The sequence below is a fragment of the Heptranchias perlo genome, chromosome 41, assembly GCF_035084215.1.
Source record: "Heptranchias perlo isolate sHepPer1 chromosome 41, sHepPer1.hap1, whole genome shotgun sequence".
Taxonomy (NCBI): domain Eukaryota; kingdom Metazoa; phylum Chordata; class Chondrichthyes; order Hexanchiformes; family Hexanchidae; genus Heptranchias; species Heptranchias perlo.
In genome coordinates this window covers 4,346,399-4,367,045 of record NC_090365.1, presented here as the reverse complement: position 1 = coordinate 4,367,045, position 20,647 = coordinate 4,346,399, and the positions used below count along the sequence as shown (strand labels likewise).

At 47.7% G+C, this 20,647-nt stretch overlaps 1 protein-coding gene across 4 annotated transcripts in view; it reads left to right on the top strand.

Annotated features, from left to right (window-relative positions):
- Window positions 1-12,435: 12,435 nt before the first annotated feature.
- Window positions 12,436-20,647, top strand: part of sipa1l3 (signal-induced proliferation-associated 1 like 3) — a 192,572-nt gene continuing 184,360 nt past the window's right edge. For 3 of the 4 annotated variants that reach the window (XM_067974937.1, XM_067974936.1, XM_067974934.1), the window contains exon 1: window positions 13,003-13,089. The gene's annotated coding sequence lies outside the window, so the exon portion shown is untranslated. Of the gene's footprint in view, window positions 12,560-13,002; window positions 13,090-20,647 lie in introns of those variants that run through there. The other variant, XM_067974935.1, reaches the window with a different exon arrangement.

Genomic DNA, 20,647 nt, shown 5'->3' with positions numbered 1-20,647 from the left:
GCTGCAGTCCGTGTGGTGAAGGTTCTCCCACAGTGCTGTTAGGAAGGGAGTTCCAGGATTTTGACCCAGCGACGATGAAGGAACGGCCGATATATTTCCAAGTCGGGATGGTGTGTGACTTGGAGGGGAACGTGCAGGTGGTGTTGTTCCCATGTGCCTGCTGCTCTTGTCCTTCTAGATGGTAGAGATCGCGGGTTTGGGAGGTGCTGTCGAAGAAGCCTTGGCGGGTTGCTGCAGTGCATTCTGTGGATGGTACACACTGCAGCCATGGTGGTGAAGGGAGTGAATGTTTAGGGTGGTGGATGGGGTGCCAATCAAGCAGGCTGCTTTGTCCTGGATGGTGTCGAGCTTCTTGAGTGTTGTTGGAGCTGCACTTATGCAGGCAAGTGGAGAGTATTCCATCACATCCCTGACTTGTGCCTTGTAGATGGTGGAAAGGCTTTGGGGAGTCAGGAGGTGAGTCACTCGCCGCAGAATACCCAGCCTCTGACCTGCTCTTGTAGCCACAGTGTTCATATGGCTGGTCCAGTTAAGTTTCTGGTCAATGGTGACCCCCCAGGATGTTGATGGTGGGGGATTCGGCGATGGTAATGCCGTTGAATGTCAAGGGGAGGTGGTTAGACTCTCTCTTGTTGGAAATGGTCATTGCCTGGCACTTGTCTGGCACGAATGTTACTTGCCACTTATCAGCCCAAGCCTGGATGTTGTCCAGGTCTTGCTGCATGCGGGCACGGACTGCTTCATTATCTGAGGGGTTGCGAATGGAACTGAACACTGTGCAATCATTAGCGAACATCCCCATTTCTGACCTGTATACAGCACATTCCATTTTCCAATACCACACTGTAAGAATCAATGATTTCAGGCCTGCGCTGCTTTGGGATCTAATACAGAGAAGGACTTTCCTCATAAACTGTTACACTCCTTCATCCTTTCACCTGCTGAAGGTCCATGGGAAGTATTAAGGAAGATATTGCATCATTTTTTTTCCCTGAAGCTCTTTAAAGGGGCTGCTCTGGACTATAGAAAGACGGCTGCATATAGTGACACCACTTTTCCCAGCCAGAATAGAGTTGATTGGGTAATTCCCCTGTCAATCACACCTGGAGACCGCACTGTTATAAGTGACTGGGATTGATTTTATGCACATAGTTTGTATTATGTAACTATCCCCCACTCACTGCATTTTGCTGGAGAAATCACCCTGCTTTTATCGGGAGAAGTTGCTGTAGTTTCGGTCATGAGTTCTGTTTGCTGCAGTACATGGAGTCTCTGTTTAAATAGACTCTGTTTGCTGTAAAATAGACTGTTTGCAGCGAGTCCTGCCGTAAGTCCCGCCTCCCGCCTCCAACTCATTGGCTGACACAGTGGTGTCACTACTCGCTCCGTAGAAAAGATACGTTTTGGAAAGATAAGATTGAAGACTGGAAAGTTGTAAAACAGGTTCAGACACAAAAGGGAAAAATAAGTGTGTGGCTCAGAGAATGGCAAAACTGCAAATCAAATGTAAAGGAAATTTCCAGAGAGAAGATTCATTAAACTAAAGAAAAATGGAAAATAACATGGACAAAGTAAAAAGCCAAATGTAAGATGGAGGTCAAAGGTGAGGGGTGAAGAGCTATTGGAGAGAGAGAGCTGCAGGACCAAAGGGAATTGGATAAATATTTGGAAAGGAAAGATTTGCAGGGCTACAGGGAAAGGGCAGGGGAGTGGGACTGATTGGATTGCTCTTTCAAAGAGCTGGCACAGGCACGACGGGCTGAATGGCCTTTCTTCTGAGCTGTACAATTCTATTCCAATAGCCTCTCAAGACTCACTCAGCACCAATGGATCTGTACCCCAGCAAGAAATCGATGCCTTGCAGGAGAAGAGGGAGGGGAAAGAAATCGAGAGAAATATCTGCAAGGTAAGTAAAAAGGGCTCGTTTCATAGCGATCAGAGTTAATGTAAATAGGGGCTCAGCTTATGGTTTGAATACCTGGAGGTGACAGGCTGCTCTTTGTGGTCGTATTGACACTTTGGCTTTGTTCCGTGTTGCTGGTTTCAGCAAATGAGGCTGCACTGTCAACGTGAGTGTCTGCATGTTCAGGGTCGGTCCCATGTATCCACCCCAGTCTGGGGGTCCCCGTTCTCCGCTGCGGTGTTTTGGTGAGAGCCGGCAGCACCTGCGGTGGGACTCTTACCTTAGGTCCAGGCCTGGAAAAATAAAACAGAGCGTAAAGCCACAGATATCCCCAACACAGGGAACAAGCATCGGAATAAACTACCCTCCTGTCCTAAATTACATAGAATTTACAGCACAGAAACAGGCCATTCTGCCCATGTCGGTGTTTATGCTCCACAGGAGCCTCCTCCCTCCCTACATCATCTAATCCCATCAGCATATCCTTCTATTCCTTTCTCCCTCATGTACTTATCTAGCTTCCCTTTAAAGGCATCCATAGTATTCACCTCAACCACTCCTTGTGGTAGTGAGTTCCACATTCTTACCACTCTGTGGGTAGGGAGGTTTCTCCTGAATTCCCTATTGGATTAATGGTGACTGTTTTATATTTATGGCCCCTAGTTTTGGACTCGCCCACAAGTGGAAACATTGCCTCTACGTCTACCCTGTCACAACCTCTATCAGGTCAAACCCTCAGCCTTGCATAATAGAAATAGAATAGAACAGAAATTGATGTAATTCAGACTGTATTCTGTCCAATTTTCTCGCCCCTCCCTTGAATGCGATGACTTGCATCGGGATATAGTTCTACAGGTGACTGTGTCTGACCTGTAAACCCCCTCCCTTCCACCCCCTCCCTTCCACCCCCCAGTGGCCCTGTATGAGCCTCAGGCAGTGTGTGTCAGTGAGATCTTCGACCATGGGGGGGGGGGCTATCGCTGCCACCGCTCCCCTGCGTAATGTCGCTGGGGCTGTAGGAGTCCTACAGAAAGTGTCTGCCGCCAGCGTGACTGAGAGACATCGACCATTGACTTGGGGTCTGTGGGTGATCTGGTAAATTTAACTGCTCCTCTAGAAGGTGGAGTCTCAACATCTGAGACACAACCTGAGACCCACTCGTTGCTCATTGAAGTACTTCTGGTTACGGTACAGTGATAAAGCAGAGGGAATCTGAGCAGAAGGTTCAGTCAGGCTGTTGGTTGCTGGATATTTTCCTTGCTTTCATGTTCTGCAGATTTGGTGACACAACAATAGGGGAGTCAGAGCCAGAGGCAAGTCAGAGGCCTCGTAGCATCACAGTCACCGACCCTCAGCTACAGGAGGGCATGGCCTGGTGAGTCTAAGGGGAGCTGAGAATGAATAATAAAAAAAAGCCGGAGGGAAAATGTATCCATATTGTCAAACGAGCCAGCTATTTTAGTGAAAGCACATCACTGCAGATATTGGCGAGTCCCCAGGGTTATAGGTGAATACCCAGGGTTATAGGTGAGTCCCCAGGGTTATAGGTGAATACCCAGGGTTATAGGTGAGTCCCCAGGGTTATAGGTGAATACCCAGGGTTATAGGTGGGTTCCCAGGGTTATAGGTGAATCCCCAGGGTTATAGGTGAATCCCCAGGGTTATAGGTGAATCCCCAGGGTTATAGGTGAGTCCCCAGGGTTATAGGTGAATCCCCAGGGTTATAGGTGAATCGCCAAGGTTATAGGTGAGTCCCCAGGGTTATAGGTGAGTCCCCAGGGTTATAGGTCAGTCCCCAGGGTTATAGGTGAGTCTCCAGAGTTATAGATGAGTCCCCAGAGTTATAGGTGAGTCCCCAAGGTTATAGGTGAGTCCCCAGGGTTATAGGTCAGTCCCCAGGGTTATAGGTGAGTCCCCAGGGTTATAGGTGAGTCCCCAGGGTTATAGGCGAGTTCGCAAGGTTATAGGTCAGTCCCCAGGGTTATAGGTGAGTCCCCAGGGTTATAGGTGAGTTCCCAGATTTTTGGTGCCCATCTGAGGTCGGCATTACTGGATTACCTCTAACAACAAAATACTACTGTTCAGAAAATTTAGGCTAGAAAATTGCAGGATTCCAGGAGGTGAGCGGGTGCCATGATCCAGAATGCATATTGTGGTTCTAGAACACGAGCACACAGCTGGGAAGCCTCGGATGAATGGTCACTGGCTGCAGGTCAGGGGATGGGAGCCCGAGGCAGCGGGTTCACTGCCCTCCCTGTAGGATTCCTGGAACTGAATCCATCCGAGTAAAGTGCACGGAAAAGCTTCAGAAAGTTGTCGGAGAAGTTTAGCCAATTCAAGCTGTTGCTGGGGCCCCTCTGCTAGAACAAGCTCTACTTCTCCATCGGGAGCTTATTACTAGAACTGGCAGAAGAGGGTCGATCAGGGCTGAAACAGGACATCAACTATTGCCCCTCCACACACGCACACACATCTTCATAACTATGGGACATTAAGGGACAACTCAATGCTCTGAAGCACATCGTACACACAGCACTGGAGAGGCCACAGAATTGGAAAACATTCAACGAAGATATGAGTCGACAAGCAAAGGGGGGAGGGGTGTTCAGCCAGCTGTTCCGCTGGGTCTGTAAGGTGGCTTTCTGTCCACATCTTGCAAAGATCTTGTTGATTCATTTCATTAATGAGGTGTCCATCATGTAAAGAAGAAAGACTTACATTTATAAAGCGCCTTTCATGACCTCAGGACGTCCCAAAGCCAATTCAGTACTTTTTGAAGTGTAGTCGCTGTTGTAATGTAGGAAATGCAGCAGCCAATTTGCGCACAGCAAGATCCCACAAACAGCAATGTGTAAGTGACCAGATCATCTGTTTTTAGCTGTTGGTTGAGGGATAAATGTTGGCCAGGACACCGGGGGAGAACTCCCCTGCTCTTCTTTGAAATAGTGGCCGTGGGATCTTGTGTGTCCACCTGAGAGGGCAGACGGGGCCTCGCTTTAACGTCTCATCTGAAAGACGGCACCTCCGACAGTGCAGCGCTCCCTCAGCACTGCACTGGGAGTTTCAGCCTAGGTTTTGTGCTCAAGTCTCTGGAGTGGGAATTGGACCAATGACCTTCTAACTCAGAGGCGATGTAGTTATGTGAAAGGAGAGATTTCAAACAACTACTCAACAAATGGTTCAGTATCCACCAACCCATCAGGGGAACTAATCATAACATCATTCTACTGTGCAATATTTCCATTTCCTTAATTACCAGGTTGATTTCATTAAGTTTATGTAAATGTTACATTAGAACAACACCACGAGGGAAGTGCAATTCCCAACAGGCTCAACTACTAACATCTTTCAGCCAACCCACGCTCAATAGATCGTGGGACTGGGAAATGAATCATGCACAAACTTCTCACTCAAAGGGATGATTCACAAGATGCCCGTTTGGTCCTCCATCTGCACCCTTTGTAAATCCTCAATCCTACCCCACATGGCGAGTGTCTGACACAGATGGTCACCTCCTCTCCCACCATCGCCATTTAAAGCAGGTTCGTAGCAGTGATACAAACGTACGAAAAGACGGGCAGAGAAAGACCAGCTGGTCCGTCGAGTCTGTCCCATTCAGCCGTGTTTATAAAAATTTATTCTCGAGATGTGGGCGTCGCTGGCAAGGCCGGCATTTATTGCCCATCCCTCGTTGCCCTTGAGAAGGTGGTGAGCCGCCTTCTTCTTGAACTGCTGCAGTCCACGTGTTGCAACTAAGCATCACGGCCTCCCCTGCCACCCCCAGCCACGTAATCTGCTGGGAGAGGGAATAAAACTCGCCGGCCAATTCAGGGAAAAGTAACTGCAGCACAGATGAGGAGCAAGCGACAGTAATGAGCAAGAGAACCACCGGAGGGCAGTATGTCACACGACACCAGTAACAGTTTGCGTTGTACGTGGGAACAGGTCCAAACAGAATCACAAGACGCCCATCGACCCTACATGGGGTTCAGGTCTGGTACCATTAACCACAGCACATTCAAGGTTACCAAGTGGTGGCTGGATGCTACACTAACAGTATCATGATTAAATCTAGTATATAGCCTGCTCTCTGGCGCTGTGGTGTATCACTTGTTCCAATAATTTCTTCATGGAACCACTTAATGAAAGGACACAAGAAAGCACAGAGAGAGACCAAAGGCTCCTTAACCCCATTCCTTCCATTGACTCTTCAAGCTATTCTAACCTGAGCAGTGAAAAGCACACAGCAGTACAATCAGATTGTAGACTTTGCCCTTCCAAACTTGCATTGGAACTCATAGTGCCATGGGATCTTTTATGTCCACCTGAGAGGGCAGACAGGGTCTCGGTTTAACATTTCATCCGAAAGATGACACCTCCGACAGTGCAGCACTCCCTCAGTACTGCACTGGGAGTGACGGCCTAGATTATGGGCTCAGTCCCTGGAGTACAGCTCGAACCCACTGACCTTCTGAATCAGAGACGAGAGTGCTACCCGCTGAGCCACAGCTGACAGCTAGATCAGTTTTGAATTTACCGTCCTTCAAGAGCAAACCGTGTCCCCTGATTCTGCTGTTCTGGGATGTAACAGGTTGCTCCTTGAAGGCGGCTTTTGTAGACGTGAAATGTTGGAAAAATAACCTGTGAGAAACAAAAATTCTTTTGCTGCTCTTGAGTTCTGCAACTGGTGACCAGAAATCAGGCAGCTCAGCTCAGCTCAGCTCAGCTCCTCCCTTCTGCCGTGTGTTGAATGAAGCATTTCAAACGGTGCTAGGGGAACTGGAAAGGAGAAACTGGGGGCAGCATTCTCTGCAAAATAACGTTTACTAGTTTATCTATTATTTAAAGAATTGGAGACGGCAGTATCACCTAACCCCTGAGCGTCTCATTCACTGGATGAAAACTGAGCCCATTGTGTTACACTTAAAGGGTAATGTGAGGCGAAGCTCCTGACGAGGAGCTTTGCTAGACGGGAGTGTGGTTCGAAATGTGCGATAACTACGGAGCTGATTTTACGACTTGCCTTCTCCTCCTTAATGCCAGTAATGGAGCCTCCCAAAATAACGCCCATGTTGCAGTGACGTGTAATGTTCTCCTTAATGGAGCATCCCAAAATTGCAACCATGTTGTAGTTACGTGTGACTTACACATATCTCAAGTGGGGCTCACTTATCTTGGGAACTGAGATCTGAGGTGAGACTCCTGCTAATTTCCCATCTGTCCTCCGGATGCCTCCGCAGATTGGGCGTCACGCCCGTTTCACGCCTGAAAAATGGGCGCAGTGCAAACCAAGGTCCACCCCCGGGTCTGATAGCCTTGTAGCATACTGTCCGGGGGAGCCCAAATCAATTTTAATTGATACAATTGCTGTGTCTGGAACACATGCTGAGACCTGCCCAGGTCTCACTCTTCTCCTGCTAGCTTCCCTTTGAAAATATGCAGCCCCTTTCTTTCTGTGTCTCACTCTGGGAACAACTCAAAGATAATAAACAAATGCTCATCAAACCTCCTTTCCTTGTACTACACAGTCACTGGAAGCTGTACGTGTTTAGCAATGGGAGAGCACTTTTATCCAAGGTGAGAACAAAATTTAATATCCTAGATGTAACACGTCATGCTTAATTTTCTCAACAAGTTGCGAGAGGATAGAGCTAACACTCTGTGCCCCCCTCCCCAGCCCCCTGGGTGATTCAGTACCATGAATAGAAGAGAAAGGGGTGTAACTTCCCTCCTAGACACGACCAACGTTTTACTGGATAGACGGTAAGAGAATTCGGAATTCACACTTGTGAAAGAACTCAGGTTTCTGCTCATTTCTTTTGGTTGAATATTTTTCCTGCAATTTTAGGAGCTAGGTCAAAGCAGCTGGAATTATACTGAATGTGATGCTTGTGCCCTAGTTCCAGGCTGACGTTGGATCATTAAATTAACAGTCAGGTCCAGTCGACTGGCTGTGAGGGTCTGGATTTTTGCTACCGGACGTGGTCATTTTAGCAACGTGCGGTTGTCCAGAATAATTTAATTATATTCCCCTCTGATTTTCTTCCCCCTCCGATTCCCCCTCCTTTCTGAGGTGCAGTCCCGTGGGTGTCGTCTAGTCTCCCATCCGAGGAGCCATTCTTCCTGCGTCAGTCTGGACAGTGAATGCCAACAGGCCGTTTGACCACAGGGGCATTGTAGCTGAGTCAGACCCCACCCACCTACATCATCCACATCTGCACAGGGGTCATCGGATAATGGTCGGGAGCAGCAATCCTGTTTGCATTTCCCCTTCCTTAGGCCAGGGAATACTGAGGCCAATTATAGCACTCAAACTGTGGTCTTGACTGGAAATCAAACTTAGGACCTTTATAGTCGTTGTGGCTTATTGTTGCACTAGACAATACCATAATCAATCCCTAATTCCATGAATGTTAAGAGAAGTCGTAGTTTATACGTGAAATAACAGCTAGGTGATTGGCAGCAACTGGCTAAAATTCACCCTGGGTTATTGGGGCTGGTTATAAGGATCCAGATTCTTGATACCAAACGCAGTCACCAAAAACTTCTCTCTGTGTGGGACCCCCTGTAAATACTGGCACACTCGGGACCGCCTATAATTACTGACACACTCCCGGGGAAACCCTGTAAATACTGACACACTCCCAGGGACCCCCTGTACATACTGACACACCCGGGGAACCTCTGTAAATACTGACACACCCGGGGAACATCTGTAAATACTGACACACTCCCAGGGACCCCCTGTAAATACTGACACACTCCCAGGGACCCCTTATAATTACTGACACACTCCCAGGGACCCCCTATAATTACTGACACACTCCCAGGGACCTTTTGAAAATACTGACACACTCCCAAGGACCCCCTGCAAACATTGACAATCCCGGGGAACCCCTGCAAATTCTAACACACTTCCAGGGACCCCCTGTAAATACTGACACACTCCCTGGGACCCCCTGCAAATACTGACACACTCCCAGGGACCCTCTGTAAATACTGACACACTCCCTGGGACCCCCTGCAAATACTGACACACTCCCAGGAAACCCCTGTAAATACTGACACACTCTTGGGGACCCCCTGTAAATACCGACACACTCAGGGGGACCCCCTGTAAATACCGACACACTCTCCAGGGACCCCCTGTAAATATCGACACACTCCCCGGGGACCCCCTGTAAATACCGACACACTCCCCGGGGACCCCCTGTAAATACTGACACACTCCCGGGGACCCTCTGTATATACTGACACACTCCCCGGGGACCCCCTGTAAATACTGATACATTTCCCGGGGACCCCCTGTAAATACTGACACACTCCCCGTGGACCCCCTGTAAATACCGACACATTCCCAGGGACCGCCTGTAAATACTGACACACTCCCCGGGGACCCCCTGTAAATACTGACACACCCCCGGTGACCCCCTGTAAATACTGACACACTCCCCGGGGACCCCCTGTAAATACTGAAACACCCCCGGTGACCCCCTGTAAATACTGACACATGCCCTGGGGAAACCCCCTGTAAATACTGACACATTCCCCGAGGAAACCCGTTGTAAATACCGATACACTCCCCGGGGATCCCCTGTAAATACCGACACACTCCCGGGGAAACACCCTGTAAATACTGACACATTCCCCGGGGACCCCCTGTAAATACTGACACATTCCCCGGGGACCCCCTGTAAATACTGACACACTCCCGGGGACCCCCTGTAAATACTGACACACCCCCAGGGACCCCCTGTAAATACTGACACACTCCCGGGGACCCCCTGTAAATACTGACACACCCCCGGGGACCCCGTGTAAACACTGACACATTCCCCGGGGACCCCCTGTAAATACTGACACACTCCCTGGGGACCCGTTGTAAATACTAACACATTCCCCGGGGACCCCCTGTAAATACTGACACACTCCCGGGGACCCCCTGCAAATACTGACACACTCCCCGGGGACCCGCTGTAAATACTGACACACTCCCGGGAAAACCCCTATAAATACCGACACACTCCCTGGAGACCCCCTGCAAATACTGACACACTCCCCGGGGACCCCCTGCAAATACTGACACACTCCACGGGGACCCCCTGTAAATACTGACACACCCGGGGACCTCCTGTAAATACTGACACACTCCCCGGGGACCCCCTGTAAATATTGACACACTCCCCGTTGACCCCCTGTAAACACTGACACACCCCCGGGGACCCCCTGTAAATACTGACACACTCCCCGGGGACCCCCTGTAAATACTGACACACTCCCCGGGGACCTCCTGTAAATACTGACGCACTCCCCGGGGACCCCCTGTAAATATTGACACACTCCCCGGGGACCCCCTGTAAATACTGACACACTCCCCGGGGACCCCCTGTAAATACTGACACACTCCCCGGGGACCCCCTGTAAATACTGACACACTCCCCGGGGACCCCCTGTAAACACTGACACACTCCCGGGGACCCCCTGCAAATACTGACACACTCCCAGGGACCCCCTGTAAATACTGACACACTCCCGGGGACCCCCTGCAAATACTGACACACTCCCAGGGACCCCCTGTAAATACTGACGCACTCCCCGGGGACCCCCTGTAAATATTGACACACTCCCCGGGGACCCCCTGTAAATACTGACACACTCCCCGGGGACCCCCTGTAAATACTGACACACTCCCCGGGGACCCCCTGTAAATACTGACACACTCCCCGGGGACCCCCTGTAAACACTGACACACTCCCGGGGACCCCCTGTAAATACTGACACACTCCCGGGGACCCCCTGTAAATACTGACACACCCCCAGGGACCCCCTGTAAATACTGACACACTCCCGGGGACCCCCTGTAAATACTGACACACCCCCGGGGACCCCGTGTAAACACTGACACATTCCCCGGGGACCCCCTGTAAATACTGACATACTCCCTGGGGACCCGTTGTAAATACTAACACATTCCCCGGGGACCCCCTGTAAATACTGACACACTCCCCGGGGACCCCCTGCAAATACTGACACACTCCCCGGGGACCCGCTGTAAATACTGACACACTCCCGGGAAAACCCCTATAAATACCGACACACTCCCTGGAGACCCCCTGCAAATACTGACACACTCCCCGGGGACCCCCTGCAAATACTGACACACTCCACGGGGACCCCCTGTAAATACTGACACACCCGGGGACCTCCTGTAAATACTGACACACTCCCCGGGGACCCCCTGTAAATACTGACACACCCGGGGACCTCCTGTAAACACTGACACACCCCCGGGGACCCCCTGTAAATACTGACACACTCCCCGGGGACCCCCTGTAAATACTGACGCACTCCCCGGGGACCTCCTGTAAATACTGACGCACTCCCCGGGGACCCCCTGTAAATATTGACACACTCCCCGGGGACCCCCTGTAAATACTGACACACTCCCCGGGGACCCCCTGTAAATACTGACACACTCCCCGGGGACCCCCTGTAAATACTGACACACTCCCCGGGGACCCCCTGTAAACACTGACACACTCCCGGGGACCCCCTGCAAATACTGACACACTCCCAGGGACCCCCTGTAAATACTGACACACTCCCGGGGACCCCCTGCAAATACTGACACACTCCCAGGGACCCCCTGTAAATACTGACGCACTCCCCGGGGACCCCCTGTAAATATTGACACACTCCCCGGGGACCCCCTGTAAATACTGACACACTCCCCGGGGACCCCCTGTAAATACTGACACACTCCCCGGGGACCCCCTGTAAATACTGACACACTCCCCGGGGACCCCCTGTAAATACCGACACACTCCCGGGGACCCCCTGTAAATACTGACGCACTCCCCGGGGACCCCCTGTAAATATTGACACACTCCCCGGGGACCCCCTGTAAATACTGACACACTCCCCGGGGACCCCCTGTAAATACTGACACACTCCCCGGGGACCCCCTGTAAATACTGACACACTCCCCGGGGACCCCCTGTAAATACCGACACACTCCCGGGGACCCCCTGTAAATACTGACACACTCCCGGGGACCCCCTGTAAATACTGACACACTCCCGGGGGAACCCCCTGTAAATACTCCCCGGGGGAACCCCCTGTAAATACTGACACACTCCCCGGGGACCCCCTGTAAATACTGACACACTCCCGGGGACCCCCTGTAAATACTGACACACTCCCGGGGACCCCCTGTAAATACTGACACACCCCCGGGGACCCCCTGTAAATACTGACACACTCCCGGGGGAACCCCCTGTAAATACTCCCCGGGGGAACCCCCTGTAAATACTGACACACTCCCCGGGGATGTGGATACATTTTCATTGCACCATGGCCTCGCGGTTGCCGGGTAACCGATTTATTGTTAGCAACGGAGTGGGCGTGGCTTGGGAGGCAAGGGTCGGTGACGTCATCGCGTTGCGTCGTGAGGTCGAACTGGACGCGCGTCACGCACCGCTAAGCTGCGCGCGCAGGGCTTCTCCTGTCACATCAAACACAAAAAAAAACCGGTTGGTCGGTTTTTGGATCGACCTTTAAATCCTCGGAGAAGATAAACGGGGACGGAAGAGGAACGGAAGCCCGCATTTGTTTGGGCGCTTTCTGTCTCTTTGGAGGGAGGGGGGGAGAAAAAAGGTATGAGTGTCTCCTTGTCGATGATCACTATGTTGACAGAGGGTTTTATTTTTAAGCTCAAAGAGTTTTTCCATCATGTGGGAATATTAAAGCCCCCTGCTCTCCCGTCAGCTTTCGGTCATCACCAAAGAGCGAGTGCGCATGCGGCCGTTGGCGCGCGCCGTGCAGGCCGGGAGTTGTAGTCTCGGCTGATTGGCCGAGCCGAGCTTGCTCAGCCCGGGGCACTACAACTCCCGGCAAGCTCTCGGAGAGCGGCGCCATGTTGAGCCGTCCGCCTTCCCATCTGCGGCCCGGGGGCGGGGGGGTGGGGGTGACGCCTGCCGTCAGTTGTAGTTTTTCGGGCTCACTGTTAAAGTCGCCGCAGATCGACGTGTGCGGCGCCAACGGACTACAATTCCCAGCAGCCCTCGGGGGGGGGGGGGGGGCGCGGGCGCGCAGGGCCGCGAAGAACAGCGCTCATTATGGCTCGTCGGGGGAAAGACAGTTGGAGACGAATGGAGTGACATTGCGAGGAGGCGGTCTGTGCTGAGGTAAAGGAGAGAGATCGGGAAACGCGTGAGGGAGGGGGGCGAAAAAAAAACTTTTTCCAAATTAACTTTACATTCCGTTTTTTTTTTTTCCGACGTCGTTTTGGAAGAAAGTGGTTGGTTTCGGGCCTGAGGGGTGAGCGCAGGTTGGCGAGGGGGGGGGGGGCCGGCCTGTCGCCCGGAGGTGTGTTGATTGTCGTGTGGGGTTGTGACAGGGAAAAGTAGAAGGGGAAAACCTTCATCCCGACAGGGGATTGTGACCCGGGAACTCCCGGCAAACGCTCCCCAATCCGACCGGTTATTGAACCCATTAAGTGGGACAGTCAAAGAACAACAATAATAATAATGATGCACAAATGTGATTCCAAAGCAGTTTGTAATGTACCTTTCAAACAAACTTTTATTGGTAATATTGCAACTCTTATAGAAATCATTTCAATTCAGTAATTGTTGCATATATAAATGTGTACTTATTTTTTGTTTTGTTGCACACAATTTTTAGTTTTTGCTTAAAAAACCACTTTTATAATCGTTTAAAACGAGTCCTAAGGTGTTAAAAGATTTTATTTTGCTATAAATTGTTATTTTATATGTTTAGCTTAAAGCTTCTTGACACAATTAGGCACATCTCAAAAAATATATAAAGAGTGAAATGCAATAAAATGACTGCAGTGGGACCTCTATCAAACATAAACATGTTACATAATGCGGGGGAAGTAAATAATGATTATTTCGTGTCTTATTTTTGTTTTTCCTGGGAGGTGTCTGGGGTGTAGCCTGGGGATGGCAAGTTAATAAGGTGCGATTGTAGTTCTAGTGTTTGTGTGGAATGGTGAAATTTGAAGAGGACATATTGCTGTTATAATGAACAAGTGACCCAAAACCATTGAGCTTATTGTCTGGATGTTAATATTGTTACAAAAGCAGTTCATGTGAGAAAGGGGAAATGGGGCATATTGAAGGCTGGTAATATATTTTCTGTAAGATTGCTTAGTTATATTTTTAAAAGCCATGTGGGACATAAAATAATTTGAATGCAAAAAGTTATTTTTTGATAGAACAGAGAATAGCACCAATTGCACTAAGGAATTTTTTAATAGACATTTTAAGATTAATTTTAGGGTAAAACTGATGGCTGAGAAAATGGCTTTGAATCCCTATTTCTGTTTAGTCTAGACCTGCGATAATCTCTTATTTGCTTTTAAGGTAGTGGTCTTGTTCCTCAACTATTTAAAGCTTGTATGTTGTATTTAATAAACACTGTTCATCTTTTACTACTCTTCTAGTGTGAACAGTAGCTTTTTTTTCTTTTCCCCATTATTATATATGTTGCAAAGATTTTATTACAGACTGCGTTAGTAAATTAATTTGCTTTAGAAGTCAGTTCAAAAGCCAGTAAATTTCAGTGTGAATTATTTACCACCATAAATAAACAAAGAACAAACTTTTATTTATATAATGCTTTTCACAACCTCAGGGAGCTCCAAAGTGCTTTACAGCCAATGAAGTACTTTTGAAGTGTAGTCACTGTTGCAGGAAATAAATAAACAAAGTAAATGTGCGTGAGATAATTTAACGTTGATAGGTTTTCACAAGCTATTTTTCTTACTGTAGTCTAAATGCATCAGTTTGAAATGTTTCACTTTGCTTGTTACATCAAGTTGCATGCTCAAGTGACTCTCTTATTGTGTAATCTAACATGAAAAGGCCGAGAGCTAAAAAGCTGTAGCTTTATTGTTGAAAGTTGTGTAATAAAGGTAAGGTGCAAGCAAATATTTTTAGACTTTATATCTTTTGGTGTAAAAAAAATGAAAATCTTGTCTTGTATGTATTTTAACATTATTTGGTGAGTACAGTATTTCAAAGATAGAATTTAAAGTGTTTTTGAACTTAATGATTGATTTTACAAATTATTTTTTGAAGCTGAATGTAATTTTTCAATTTGTGTTGGTGTAAGTGTACAGTGCCGCAGCGTGGTAGTGTTCCCGATCTGGGATGTGCAGTTTTGGGAAGAAGCACCAAGCAGAAGCTAGACGTTTTCCATAAGAGGGGAATATTAAGAGGGTAAATAAGTTAGGCTCCTCTAATGCACCTGGAAAGTGACATATCAGCAAGGGCATGGTTTATGCATGGTCATAGGATTTTAAAAAAAGTTTGAAAGGAAGACTTGCACTTAAATAGGGTCTTATCATGTCTCCAAAGTGTCTCTCTCAGCTTTTTATATAGAATGAATTATTTTGAAGTGCAGTGATAATTATAATGTAGGCAAAAGCGATAGTCATTTATGCAGAGCAAGATCCCACAAATATCAATGAGATGAACTAATCTGTTTTTGTTGGTGTTGGTTGAGAGAAGAATGTTGACCAGGACACCAGAAGCATTCACTGCTCTTCTTTGAATGATGCCATAGGGTTCTTAACCTGAGCAACTGGAACAGACAGTCACAGTTTAACATCTCATCTGAAGGAAGGCACCTCTAACAATAGACCACTTAGATTAGTACTGCCCAACACTGCCAGTCTAGATTGTGTGCTCAAGTCCTTCTGACTAAAGGTAAGAGTACTAACAAATAGCTAGTTTAACAAGGTACTATTCATTCTCTGTTTGGTTAAGGAGTGTTAATGCTTATTTTCAGCTCATTGACATTTTTTTCAGATTGGAGGTGTTTTGGCCTTCTAGAAATTGGCTTTGTTTTGATTGTTGTCTCCTGAACATTTTCTGGTTAGTAAGGCTATCAAAGATGGCCAAGGTACTCCTACTCAATGGCTCATTATGAGAATCTTTGTTATGACAGTGTCTCTATTAGAAGCCTACTTGTTTTTAACCTGGTGAGTTGTGTGCATTGGATACATTCACCTCATTATGAAATATTGCCTTTAAAGTAGTGTTGCATTGAAAGTTGAGCGCTTCCTGTGGCTTCTGCTTGTTGCCCGAGAGGTAGAATGATGTGGAACTCAATGATTTATGCAGAATTTGGTGGGGTGGGGGGTGACGCAGAGGAGGTAGGATCCAAATAAACAAGTTTTTTGAACTCTTTCCACAAAAAAATGGACATACGTTAAACACACAGGTGTCACTTTGAATCCTGTGTTGCTGTTCATCACAATTTTTGAGGATGTCTTGTCAGAAATATGTCACAGGGTGGGATCCCACATTATTTTACAGTACTGTACCTGTAGCATTCCACATAGTAAACTGAAGAATCCCCCTACTGTGCACTGAGCCTACAACAATAGCAGAAATGGGGTTCTATAGCCAGGTTCGGATCTTGGTGTTGTGATATATATGTGCATCAGCTCCATTTCTTTTTCTCTTTTCCCCCACAATTTTCACCTTTCACCCTTTCCTGATGGTGTCAACCCCTTGCCACGATTTGGTTTCACAGGCATCCCTAGATGAGCTCAATCCAGTTCTCATCCGCTGTATGCATGTGTGCACTTCCAACTGGAATCACTGAATTGCAAGAATCCGGGCTGATTTTTCTCCTTCCTTGCCTCACACTAGTTCCAAATGGAGCACCAGCTGATGTTATCCAATTCCACGGCACTATTTGAAGACGAGCAAGGGAGTTCTCCCCGGTGTCCTGAGCCAATATTTATCCCTCAACCAACATCATCCAAACAGATTGTTTGGTGGTCATCTCATTACTGTTTTTGGGATGTTGCTGTGCGCAAATTGGCTGCTGGATTTCCCTGCATTACGACAGGACACTTCAAAAAAACTTTGTTGGCTGTAAAGCGCTTTGGACGTCCTGAGGTCCTGAAAGACGCTGTATAAAATGCAAGTCTTTCTTAGCAGAATGGAAACTGAGCATGCAATCTTCTTGGTCTGTTTAGTTCAGCTACTCTCACTGGCTTTACCAACTGAGCCATTGGGGAATCCAGATTACCTCTGCTGTAATCTTTTTTTTGGGTACGGGCTTCCCCCTGTGATGCATATGGGGTCTAGAAGGACAATTATTCGCTTCATTGAAGCAGGATGAATGATTGTCCTTCTAGACCCCCATAAGCACCCCCCACCCCCCCCCCCCCAAAAAAAAGGATCTTGCAACCACTAGCACTTTCGTTTAGCACACGTCGTTTGAAACATGGATCTGGAAAGTTTCAAATTATAGAATTATTTGAATGCAGTATGCAGCATGCAACTCTTTTCACATTTAACAATTCTAATCAGATGATCATAACTTTTCCTCCCTTCGAAAAAAAGTTACCTCTAGCTGCAATTCAAATTATTGGCCAGATGAAGAGATATTAGGACAGGTGACCAAAAGCTTGGTCAAAGAGGTAGGTTTAAGGAGTGTCTTAAAGGAGGAGAGGGAGGCGGAGAGATTTCGGGAGGGAATTCCTGAGCTTTGGGGCCTTGGCATCGGAAGGCACAGCCGCCAATGATGGAATGAAGGAAATAGTTTAGAGGAAAACGAGGATATAGAGGTGGAAGTGTTAGGGAGGCAATTCTTGAGCGTGGGGTTTAGGTATCTCAGTGGTGGTGTAAATGGAGGGGGAGATGCACAAGAGGCCAGAGTCAGAAGAATAGAGGGTTTGGGAGGGGGTTTGTGGGGATGGAGGTGCGAGGCGATGAAGGGATTTAACCAACCAAATGAGAATTTTAAATCTGAGGCAATGGGGGACCGAGAGCCAATGTAGGTTAGCGAGAACAGAGATAATGGGTGATCATGACTTGCTTTGGAAATGGATATGGAAGCAGAGTTTTGGATGAGCTGAAGTTTATGAAGGGTGGCCAGGAGAGCATGGGAATAGCTGAAACTGGAAGTGACAAAGTTGAGGATGAGACAGCAACAGAACAAATACAGAAATCTACCGACAGATGGACCAAAAAAAATGATCTTGGGCCTTGTGGGATCCCCTTGCGGACCCTTGCAGGTTTGAAAACCAATCAAGCCATTCAGACCAGTATGTCTCAGATTTGATCCCTGGTCTGTGCTGACTAAGTCGATCACATCTTGGCAGCAGTAGGGATGCTACAATTGGCCTTCATGCCCTTGGGCTCAGGAGAGGAAAAGTCAACCTTTTTGTTCTCCTGTTTATTGGGTCATGTTGGAAAGTGGGCATTGGGTGAGGGCTTCGATGTGATGTTCTCCAGCCTGCTGGCTCTCTTTTCTTGGCTTGTTTGTGAATGGTGACTTGGTCAAGAGAGCAGAGCCTTCAAAAGAGGGGAGAATGTTGGTTTAAAAAAAATCTTTGAGCCCTTGCTCGGTGTCGCCCTGAAAACCACATGCAGCAGTCCCTGTTCTGTTGCTGGGTGCTGAAAGTTCTTTTCTTGCCTATGGGGCTCCTTGGTTGGTTTCAATTACTGTTTTGGTCCAAGGAATAAAAGCGAATCTTTTTAAATGAGAGGAAGTCTATGGTAATGGAATTAAAAATCCAGAATTTGACACACTTTTTTATAACTATAACCTTGTCAAGGCTGCTGTGTTCAACATGAATATGCTGAGCTGATTTCAAATGCGAGTTCTTGCCCACTTGCAGTTGGACCCTGTTTCATGGGGAGTCTTTGGTACAGTTGGCTTACAAAAGAATTTAACCCATGCTGTACATAAGCTGGGATTGCTTCATCCTGATATTGTGTGTCAGTATTTATTCCAAACTCCTGACATCCCTCAATATAGTGATAGATAATTTATAAAGTGTACACAACTCTTTAAAACCTCTGGCCACATAATTGATTCCCTGATTGGTTGCTTGTCTCTGCTGCTCAGAAGATGCTGAGTTGAGATGGAGTTGGGACAGTTCGCACACTGTGTCCATGGGCCACTTTTTTTTTATTCGTTTACGGGATGTGGGCGTCGCTGGCGAGGCCAGCATTTATTGCCCATCCCTAATTGCCCTCGAGAAGGTGGTGGTGAGCCGCCTTCTAGAACCGCTGCAGTCCGTGTGGTGACGGTTCTCCCACAGTGCTGTTAGGAAGGGAGTTCCAGGATTTTGACCCAGCGACAATGAAGGAACGGCGATATATTTCCAAGTCGGGATGGTGTGTGACTTGGAGGGGAACGTGCAGGTGGTGTTGTTCCCATGTGCCTGCTGCTCTTGTCCTTCTAGGTGGTAGAGGTCGCGGGTTTGGGAGATGCTGTCGAAGAAGCCTTGGCGAGTTGCTGCAGTGCATCCTGTGGATGGTACACACTGCAGCCACAGTGCGCCGGTGGTGAAGGGAGTGAATGTTTAGGGTGGTGGATGGGGTGCCAATCAAGCGGGCTGCTTTATCTTGGATGGTGTCGAGCTTCTTGAGTGTTGTTGGAGCTGCACTCATCCAGGCAAGTGGATATATAGTATATATAGTATAGAACAGCATTGGTGGTGGTTTGAGAACTGGTGACCCACTTGTCCCCCTCAATTGTGGGAGTTTTGTTGTCTTGTAGGACACGAAGTGTGAATGGGGCAGGGGATAAATTACAAAGAAGATGAGGGAGATTTTTTTTTAAAGTAAAGTACACATGGCTTGTCTGTTATTGTGTGTGCAGTTCTACCTACACGCACCGTGCTTCATACTCTGCAATTACAAACAGTGATAGATGGTGAGTGCGGCCGCACAGTTTGGGTGCCCAGCACCACTCTTCTGTAATTTAAAGAGGATTTGACCCGACTGTTATACAGACGCTGCACACCAGGTAATTTCAAGGCTGCTGTGCAGTACTTGGCTTGCATCCTTCCAAGAGTTTGGATTTGGTCTTTGTATATTGCTTTCCTGTGGTACCTGCAGGGTGATTGACAGCTATATATATTAGTAGCATCAGGATTCTTATAAAATAAAAATAATAAACGATGCACGTGGTGTTGATGGACAGGTGACACGGTAGGAATCTCAAATTAATAATTGTATGAATAGCATTGACTGTGAAAGAAGCCTATTATGTGCCAGTTACTGTAGATCTTTTTGAATGTGATAAAGACCTTGAGAGATCTGCTTTTCTTTCAGCCAAAAATTCACCTTTAAAATAAAACATTTTTGCTGTGACCCTTGAGAACCAATTGTTTTGATAGTATAATTTTTGCGTTTTTTTTTTAGAAAACAACTTATGTCCATGCAGATCAAGGAGGTCCCAGGTTTGAACACTTGTCTTGCTGAGTTAGCTGATTTACCAGCTGGGGTGGCTGCAGGGTCACTATAGTTGCAATAACTACACTGTTTAGTGAATAGCAAATCAACCAAAATTCATGTACTTGTTTCTGGAAGTACACCAAGGGATGAGATGATTGTATGGTTTGAGTTTAAAAAGCTGGACTTGTGTAAAATCCAAGTTGATCTTGAGTGTACAGCAGTCACTCCACACAAGTGTTTTTTTTAGTTTGTTCTCGGGATGTGCACACTGCTGGCAAGGCCACAGTTATTGCCCATCCCTAGTTGGCCTGAGATGGTGGTGGGCTTTCTCCTTCAACTGCTGCAATCATTGTGTTAGTGAAGAAGTTCCAGAATGTTACCCCATTGTGCTTATGGCTTGAAAAGAGATAAGAAAAAAGTGAGTTTTCATATTTTCCCCTCCAATTTTGCCTGGTCTTTTCCTCACCGAGGATTTTGACTTAGGACTTGTGTTCAGTAAGTTACTCGA